This window comes from Ostrea edulis, chromosome 1 (genome assembly GCF_947568905.1).
Source record: "Ostrea edulis chromosome 1, xbOstEdul1.1, whole genome shotgun sequence".
NCBI classification, from domain to species: Eukaryota; Metazoa; Mollusca; class Bivalvia; order Ostreida; family Ostreidae; genus Ostrea; species Ostrea edulis.
The window spans coordinates 82,957,758-82,968,841 of NC_079164.1; positions in this window are offsets into that span (position 1 = coordinate 82,957,758).

The window sequence follows — 11,084 nt, forward strand, 5'->3', positions numbered from 1 at the left end:
ATCACAAAATGGTACTCGAAAACTATGACACACAGTCAAAACAGATTATACGATGAAACAGCAAACACGAATGACTGAAATGATAGAAACTAGTCCTGGAAAACGTATGGAAAATATGTGTTTTCAGTGACTTCTTGAACGCATACAGTGTTATACAGTCCCTTACATGTTCTGGAAGGGCATTCCACAGTTTTGGATTATTGTTCTGAAACACCGATTCCCGTACGTTATGTTACGTTATCCGTAGTCAAAATGAGTGCGCCAAGAACGGCCTAACAATTGGTATGAAACAAATCAGACAGCAATTCACCCCATGATAGGTTGTATTGATATCTAGCAAAATGAATATCAAAGTTATCATGATGCAGAATAGGCTATCAATGTTTATTTGATTTGTTGTTGTGGATAAACCAAGTTGAATTCTGATATATGTATTGTGCTCGTTATAATTCATAACTAACATAAATAACATAATCAAAATTACAAGGTACTGGAACATATTTATGTTACAGGGATAATCGTATTGCTGAAAAGATGATGTAGTGTACTGTAGAAAGTGGCAGGAAATGACTAGATGGAATGTTCCCCATGCTCTTTTCAATAGAAAGCACAATGATAGCATAGGTCATTACTTCACCCTATGAATTTTTAAAGAATTTAAAAAAGGACGTGGGTGGATTTATATTAGAAACTGATTAATTGCATCCCTCATTTGATTGAAGTTACATGCAGAGAAGTAATCACTTATTTCCATATACACCCTGCGCATCTGTTTATATACCGTTTTACGTCCCATTCGAGAATTTGTACCTCATATAAAGACGTCACTAACTGTATGAAGTGCCTCAAAATTTAACCTATACTTGGCGTTTAGGGCCGTGACTTCCATTTCTGAAAACTTTGATTGCGAAAGAAGCAATCACTGCCTCTGTTAAACGTTATGATTTTAATTTATATGGCCACCGGGATCGAGAATGGAACCTAGAACCCAGTTACTGCAAACAGAGCTTCTTAACCACTATTCTACTGCAATTAGTTACTGCATGAAAGGTGAAGATAACGAACAGTGATCAATCTCATAACTCCTACAAGCAATGCAAAATAGATAGTTGGGCAAACACGAACCCCTGGACTCACCAGAGGTGGGATCAGGTGCCTGGGAAGAGTAATCATCCCCTGTCGACCGGTCATACCCGCCGTAAGCCCTATATTCTGTTCAGGTAAACGGAGTTATCCGCAGTCAAAATCAGTGTGCCAGGAACGGCTTAACAATCGGTATGAAACAGGTCAGACAGCATTTGACCCAATTATAGGTTGTATTGACGAGCTAGATCGTTATAACGACCATAGAATTTGCGACATGCTGACTTCAATCGAGACTTTTGAAACCCCTGTACCACCAACTTGTTTGTCAGTAGCTTACCTCGATTACCTCATATATAACATATATACTTGCAGACATATGCATGCATATATATATATATATATATATATATATATATATATATATATATATATCTAAAGCACAGACAATTTCACTTTCCACTTCCGCCCCTATCCGGGGTTGAACTCACGACCTCTGGAACCAAATCTCCTAGCAGCATGTATCCAACAACAAGCGGAAGTGGGTATCCAAATAAAGTTAAATTTACTGTGCTTTATATTAAATATTTTTATCATTAAAGGCAGTTATGTTCATTTAAGAGTTCATTGCTATTTCTGTGCTTTATATATATATATATATATATATATATATATATATATATATATATATATATAGCAGATACGATATCTGATATACATCAGATATATATACGTATTGCTTATAGGAGTTAGGAGATTTATCACTGCTCATTATCTTCGCCTTTCACATGCATACACAAATACATATATACATACAGTCCCGTGGGGATCCGGGTTAGAATAGGTCCTCAGTACCCCCTTGCTTGTCGTAAGAGTCGACTAAATGCGACGGTCCTTCGGATGAGACCGCAAAACCCAAGATCCTGCGTCACAGCAGGTATGGCACGATAAAGTTTCCTCCCCGCTCAATGGTCATAGGCCTAAATTTTGCAGCCCTTCACAAAATTTCTCCGACTTGCCTCGTTGGTAAAAGTCTTCTTTTTGTGCTGATTATTACAGTTATATACTGTACAACAGAATATAGTTGTATTTGTAACTGTTTAATCTCTCCAATTCGTATCAATACCTTGCTTGTATGTACTGTTCACAACTTAGTTAAATGTTTTCATGCTTTCTTGCTTCACCACGATTGACACGTTTGACGTCACATACTAATGGCGCGAAAATCTCCAACGAGATTATTCATACCTGGCTTTTTGCACTTTCGATACAAAATAATCACTAAAGCACGCTTTATATCGAAAAAATAATACCAGCACGATTTAAAACACCACATTTTCATACAAACATTAAAAATCGTGGTAAAATTCCTTTAAATAGCAAAGTAGTTTGATTTAACTCCAAGGTCAACACAACAAGGTCAAAAACAAAGATGTTGTCACAAGGACTGCACCATTCAAAAGATGTGAACAGGGTACAAGTGTTGTTCAGAATGACGTAGAGAAAAATGTAAAGATGTATAACGCATTTAAACGATGGAATGAGAAATCTTTATTTCAATCCTATAAATACCATGTAAACCTTTGCTAACAAGTACATTTTAAAAGTACATAACCCCTTGGTTAAAAATCAAATTGATTTGACATAAAGAACTAAAGATTTTCAGGACTTCTGGATTTAAAAATGTAGGTAGTGTTTTGTTGCAGCCAATGACCCGTTCAAGAATCCTTACAACTACGGCCATTAGCGCCATACATACATGTAGATCTATCTACAGCTGTTTACATGTTAATGTGGGTAAACTATTTTCGATTGGACGTAAAACACATATGCTAAGGATTATGACAAAGTAGGCTTTGATTTTTTTCCAGATGAGTGGGGAACTGTTGATACTATTGAATTTGGAAAAGTTTTGTTATTTCAAATGTAACAGTGGGTTTTTTTTTTTTTTGTTTTTTTTTTTTTTTGAAAATCCACATTTGATTTATATTTTGTATTGTTTATAGGTGTTATGAAATTTATCACTTTTCGTTATCTTCACCTTTCATACACACCATTTCGCTGTTTTACAACACGTCTGAGGTTCCACTGGGTTAGTGTTTCACAGCAGTTGCATTTTTCATGAGGACTAAGGATAGGGGCTTGGTAGACCATTAACTAGATTCTGCAATATATCTTTATGATGGGTTTTGTGGAGTTTTGGAACCCAGCATATTTATGATAATTCAAGTTCGTCGCATGTAATTCTTCTTAAATGTTATGTGTTTGTTGTCTATGCCCCGTATCCATCGTCTGTAGCCACACGGTTGTCTAAAATCCCCCATCACAGCCCATCGTTTCTGATATATATTCCACGGAGTATGGTCATTGTATGAAAGATGAAGATAACCAACAGTGATCAATCTCATAACTCCTATAAGCAATACAAAAGAGATAGTTGGACACACACGGACCCCTGGACACATATATTAAGACCCCACCAGCTGTTGGTGAAGTTCCACACATTTAGGCATACGAAAGGTGAAGAGAACAAACAGTTATCAAACTCCTATGAATAATACAAAATCAAGAGTAGGACAAATACGGTCCTCTGAAGATACCAGAGATGATATCAGTGCAAAGGAGAATGCATTCCCTGTCGAACGGTCACATGCGATGCGAGTCCTATATCTTGATTAGGTAAAGGGAGTAAGCCGTAGTCAAAAGTAGTGAGCAAAGAACGGCCTCAATTTTTATGAAACATGTCAGAAAGCATTGTGCGCAGTGACAGGTTGTATTGGTGAATTAGATCTTTATAACGACAATGAAATTTCGAAATACCCACTTCAAACGAAACTGTTGAAACCCATGTGACATCAACTTATTTAACAGTAGGCCGCCTCGATTTAAAACCTGATCATACTCAGAACAAACTCTTACGCATCGAATCAGTTGAGACACATAAAGGCCATATGCAGGTGATATGGAATATTGCTACATAAATATGAAAAGTATATTTTTAATCAGTTTGTGTCTTCGTTTTTTGATAAGCAACATCATTTGGTGGTTTGGCTGTGAACATATCAAAATATTTTAAAAGTATGTTTCATCCGCTTTACCAAAGAACAACCTCGTTTGCGCGTATTTCTTGATATTCAGTAAGTTACATATACGAAGTATGCTGTTTACATACATTTCAGCTGGAACCCCCCCCCCCCCCCCCCCAGGAAAACGTTTCTGACTAACAAAGTGAAATTCATATAATATAGCGGGATTTGGTGAATGCGTGAACGCTGTGAAAACATAATTCGTCATAGGTATCCTAAATGTTATAAATCAAAGTGAAAGCAGATACATACAGAGAACAATGTATTATTTCCTTGATAAACATATATGACCAATAGTGCCCTTGTAATTCTAGTGAGCAGACGTTGTTGGTGTCAGTGAAATGTCCGGCGACTCATTATCGCTTAGCATTGATATGCATTTTACTGTGTTGCTTTCAGTGCCAGAGTGTTATACTAAGATTTATCATATCCCTAGTACTATAGGTAAAAGTTTGGTAGATCATATGTGCCGGACCCTGCAATTTATGTTTGTAAGCGTGTTTTAAGTGTTGGAATCCAATGTAGGTACAGTAACTCAAATTTAGTCGTTCCATGGAATATTAAATGAGCTGAAAACTGAGTCATGATTTTAAATTTAGGAATTTCGTCTTTCGAGAGAGAACTTTAAGTATCAGTTAAATATTTTGGTTGTGTTCCAAGACAAGAAGACAACGTTGTTTTACGCTTTATGAGGTGGAACCAGTAACATATCCTGGTATTCCTCATGCAGCATATCTACTTCTTTTGTAACTTGGACTTTACTAAGAAGGAACGATGATACGCATTTTGGTTTAACGTGACTATTGCGAGATTTTCTGTCCTTCTCTGATATTCTTTATCCGTTCTGACAAAATGTCAAGGTCTTTCTCTTCATACTTGGTATAATCATTGACAGAATTCATGATAGAGATAAAGATATCTCGCCAATTAAAAGTTCTCCAACCATTTCAAATGAGCCATTTTAAACTATATTTACATTACCAGTAATGGCACATCCCAGTAGAGTAGAAAACGAACATGCAGGGATATTTTCTTTGCGATAATCTATATTTAAACACTGTGAAATTTGTTAAAGGGACGGATTCACGATTTCCCCAAAATTTTGTTTTTCACTTTAAATGATCAAAATCTATTGTCTAATGTGTTTTAAAGATTTCACATAAAAATGAAGGTGATACATTATCACAGAAGATCATTTAGAGTTTCATATTTGTTTTGTAAACAAAGATTGTGGTATGTTATTGTTTACGAAATTTTCAAAAGAAATGGATATTGATCTAGGTTTATTATATCTTTCACATTTCAAGCATTCTTTGGGTAAAATGTGTCATCTAAAAGTTAAAAATTTGTGAATATGTAAAATTAAGATGTTTTATATTACAAAATTAATATTTCACTGGCTTGTTCGTATACATTAAAGGACTCGAGTCTTCGTTTACATAACACACATTTAAGGCAAACATATTGCTATTATTCTTGCATTAAAAAGGTCAAAAGTTTGGTTGTCAAAATTAAATGAGTTATATTTTTAATGTTTGACATCAAAAATGATTTTTTTTTCAAACATTGTGAACCAAATCCCTTTAAATAGAAATTATCTTATGTCTTTGTGGTTATTTTCGCTTTATGAAAGGTAAGGATAACGAACAGTGATCAATCTCATAACCCCTATAAGCAATACAAAATAGATAGTTTGGCAAACACGGACTCCTAGACACACCAAAGGTGGGATCAGGTGCCTAGGAGGAGTAAGCATCCCCTGTCGACCGGTCACACCCGCCGTGAGAGTTCTGTATCCATGATCAGGTAACGGAGATATCCGTAGTCAAAATCGGCCTAACAATTAGTATGAAACACATCAGACAGAATTTGACCCAGTGATAGGTTGTATTGACGAACTGAATCGTTGTAACGACAATATAATTTGCAAAATGCTTACTTCAATCGAGACTGTTGAAACCCCTGTACCTTCAACTTGTTTTTCAGTAGCTTGCCTCGATTTAAAAACTTACCATACGCAGAACAAGCACTTGCGTATCGAATCAGTTGAGAGATATAAACACCATATACAGGTGATAATGGAATATTGCTACATAAAGATGGGAGGTTAACGATGGAGAAGTTGAAATCAGCCCGGTTGTCAACAGTTGAGTTGTCAGTTTGCCGTTAATGTTTACATTACACCCTATATGGCATTATTTGGGTTTAATATACATTATTATACGTATTTTGTAAACTGTTTCCAAAGACATAGATATAAGAACATCATCATCTCATATTCATATTTGTCACATCGTTACGACGTCATAATTGATGTTTCCACTTGGAGTGATTGTCGCATCAACATTGATAAAATGTCGTTAGGTCGACTGCTGTCTGATATATTACGAATTCTTTTGCCGTTCTTTACATACCGTCGGATGTATTCAAACTTATTGTTAGGCCGTTCTTTATATATCAAGTTTGGCTCTTAATTGCTGCGTTTACCTAAACAAAATCTTTAACTCACGGCGGGTTTGACCGGTCATCAAGTGATGCTTGCTCTTCCTATACACCTAATCTTACCTCTGGTGTTCCCAGGGGTCCGTTTTTGTGATATTCTCAATTTTATATTCTTTTGTATTCTTTGAACATCTATGAGATTGCTCTTTATTTTCACTTTTCATACAATTCCTGTCGTATTATACATTAGCCCTCAACAATCAAATATATCGCCCTCTTATATGGAGCGCCAAATTAACATAAACTCAAATAATTGAAGATATCTTCAATTATTTGAAGATAACATAAATTCAATCATTGCTCTCTTTAATTGAATTAATGCGCACATTAAATCAATTATTGCTCTCATCAATGGAATTAATGAGAGCAATGATTGATTTAATGTGAGCATTAATTCAATTATTGCTCTCTTCAATTCAATTGATGAGAGCATCAATTTAGTAGAAATATTGCTCGCAATAATAAATTTAGAGCTCGGTATAAATGATTTGATGATATCTTTAATTCAATTGAACATATCTTTAAATCAGTTATAATGCTTTTATATAAGGAATTAATGCGTGCATCAATTCTTTTAAGGAGAGCAACAATTCAATTGTGGATATGTTGAATTGAAGATATCTTTAATTATATAGTTGCTCTCTCTAAAAGAATTATTGCTCTCTTCAAATGAATTAAAGATATCATTAATTCAATTGAAGAGAGCAATAATTGAATTAATGCTCGCCTTATATCAACTATTACTCTCATCAATTGATTTAATGCGTGCATTATATCAATTATTGCTCTCTTCAATTGAATTGTAGCGTGCATCAATTCAATTGTTGATATCATTAATTCATATGAAGAGATCATTAATTCAATGAAAGCGCACTTGAATTGAACTGAAGAATTAATACTATCATCAATTCAATTAACGCGCGCAATAATTCAGAATTGAAGATATCATTGATTATTTGAAGATATCTTTAATTCAATTGTTGCGCGCATCAAATGAATTGATGATATTTTCAATTATTTGAGTTTATGTTAACTTGGCGTTCCATACTCTTAGTTTGACAATTTTCAGATTAATACATTGCATTCTGTTTAGTTAGAGTTTTCGCAACATTTTTGTGCAAGTTACCGTCATTCTAAGAAGGTTCAAACTTTAAAGTATTAATGTATTACATTGATATCATTTAGGAAGTAAATACCTCTGCATATCATATATTTAGGGTACGTTATATAGTAAAGGGAGTGCAAAAATGTTAAACTGCCTTTTGCAGTTGCAGATGAAATTGGCCTCATTTCAAAGGTATATCGTCATGGGGTTTAATGCTTATGTGTCTTATATCTTTGAGTATATTGATGTAAACGTTTCGAGTGTAAACAAAATGTTAGAGATTTTCAGGGGCAATAACTGTTATTAGACGTTCTCGGATCCTTTCAGTAATCCTCACCGCAGATTACATTGATGGGTAGTTTATGAAAAGGTTAAGATGACGAATAGTGATCAATCTCATAACTCCTATAAGCAATACCTAATTAAGAGTTGGGCAAACATGGACCCCTGGGTATATCAGAGGTGGGATCAGGTGTCTAAGAAGAGTATACATCCCCTGTCAGCACGGTCACATCCAACGTGAGCTATATATCTTGATCAGGTAAACGGAGTAATCTGTAGTCAAAACCAGTGTATAAAGAATGGCGTAACAATAGGTATGAAACACGTCAGACAGCATTTAAATTACGTTAAATTGTGCAAAATGTTGAATTTTATTATTCATAGATGACCTTGATCGTCGACCTTAAGGATCATATTCCAGTTACTGTTGTATTTTATATCTGATTATTTAGCTTTGGTGCAAATATTGAGAACTTTCAGGAGGATCAATTTCCATCATAGCCCTTCAAATTTTAACAATTACGAACTTTAATGTAACTCATCATGTGCTATATTTCAGGGAAGTTTTCACATATCTAGGATTTTCAGTTTTTGATGAATACTGATAAGATGGGTTATTTGTTTTAAATCCAATGAACTCCGCAATGCCTCAAAGTTTAAATTTTAAAATGGATGAAATAATCCAAATGCAAGCGTCAGAAATATTCACTTGATGATTGCTTTTTGTTTAACGAAATAATTGCCTTCCATGAATACTGATCAAGAAGACTGTGCTCATTACATAGTGATAAGGAAAGGGAGGTCATATAAAAGTTGGTGTTTATATTAACCCTATTTAGTCACGATTACTAAGTGCTTAAAGATGTTCTGTAATTTGGTTGTGGATGGTGTAGAAACCAAAGTGATCATCAACGAAGACAATATGAGGTTCGAATCAAATGGCAAAGCAGACAGTAAGCAAACTTATATGTTTCCAAACCATGTATTTTTCAGCTTTACTTAAATACAAATTTTATGAAAAAATTATAGATAGAATTACCTTATTATGCAATACGATCAAAATAGAATTGTTTCTCGGAAAAGGTACCAAAATTAGATTCATTTCCTACAACAAAGTAATACATTGTAGAACCGTATTGAACAAATTCATATATGTCCATTGAGGTCAGGGATTGTTGATATCTATATCACCCCATTAACATTTGGTATAACGTTTTAACAAAATCGATGTTCTACTTATGCAGGACATTGACTCAAAAGTAATTCATTCTTTCCGCGTACGTATTATAGAAGCTTATTGATAACATTAGAAAAATGATATACAGAGAAAATTTGAATTTTTAAAAAAAAAGAAAAAAGCTTTTTGAAAATGGTGATAGGTGAAAATGAAAATACAGCATTACATCATAGGACCTATCTTGATGTGATTTTAAAAAGAATAATGAAATTTATAAGAATACCCACGAGAAATACAAAAGGAAAAGATACGTAGATGAGGGCAATGCAATAAGTTTAAGCTAAGACTGGAATATCTTAATGTAAAATCTCTCTCTCTCTCTCTCTCTCTCTCTCTCTCTCTCTCTCTCTCTCTCTCTCTCTCTTTGTCTCTCTCTCTCTCTATCTATGTAAAACTTATATGATACCAATTTTGATGCACCAGATGCGCATTTCGACAAATAATGTCTTTTCAGGTATGCTCGAGCTGAACTATTGGAAATCCGAAATAACAATAACTTGTAAGAACTAAAAACAGAGTGTCAAAGTCTGGAGTCAAATTCGTCTAAGGATAAAAGCTATGTATGAATGAGATAATCCTTAATTATGAAATGAATTTCTAAACTTTATCACATCAATTAAATATGCATCCGTGTTTTGAAGCTAGTAACGAAATACTTAGCTACTGGGCTGTAGAGACCCTCGGGGACTAACAGTCCACCAGTAGAGGTCTCGACCCAGGGGTTATAGTGTAAAACTTATACAGTGTCCATTTTGATGCACCAGATTTGCATTTCGACAAATAATGTCTCTTCAGTGATGCTCAAGCTGAAATATTGGAAATCCAAAATAGCAATAAACTTGTAAGAACTAAAAAGCAGATTGCCAAAGTCTGGATTCAAATTCGTCTAAGGATAAGACCTATGCATGAGGGAGATAATCCTTATTTTTGAAATGAATTTGTAAATTTTATCACAGCAATTACATATGCATCCGTATTTACAAGCTAGTAACGAAGTACTTAGCTACTGGGCTGTAGAGACCCTCTATTTATTTCTATATCTACGAGAATATACACGATGTAGGATATTTGACTAGTCCACAAGAAAATAGTCTGAATGTGATGAAACATGTTTCAAATTATATAACGACGTAAACACAACCATGGACATTGTTCATATAAATGACCAAATATACATGTTGCTAGACGTATATAGACACTGTCTTACTTGATTCAAGAATGTCCTAAATACAGAGAGCCTCGGTCTTTCAATATCAATTGCCAACATAACTTCATCTCTATTATGAATTCTGTCGACGAGTATAACCAACGATGGGGGTAAATATCAGACAGTAGAATTTGATACATGTACCTTGTCAGAATGGATAAACGTATAAGAAAAATATCATAATCCCGTGTTAGACCAATCAAAACCAAACTGCATACCATTTATCCTTCTGTGTCTATTAAGCCAGAAGTGATTAAAATTGGAGAGGTTACACGAGGAATATATTTTGGTTCCTGCTGCCAAAGCTTGTAACATTGTCTTTGTTTGTAACGCTCATTGTTACTCAATATTACAGCTGCATTTAATATAAACCTAGCATTAATTCCACATTTGGTATTTGTATTTATGCTCCAGCTTCCCTTTCAAAATATGAAATTCTTCATATGATGCTTAATTTTAAACAAAACAATGGGACGGGTGATTATGAGTTATCGAACATATATTGAATTCCTAAAGTTCACAAAAAACCATTACAAACAAACATACGTCTGTATATGTACATTGCTGGATCCAGTATATGGT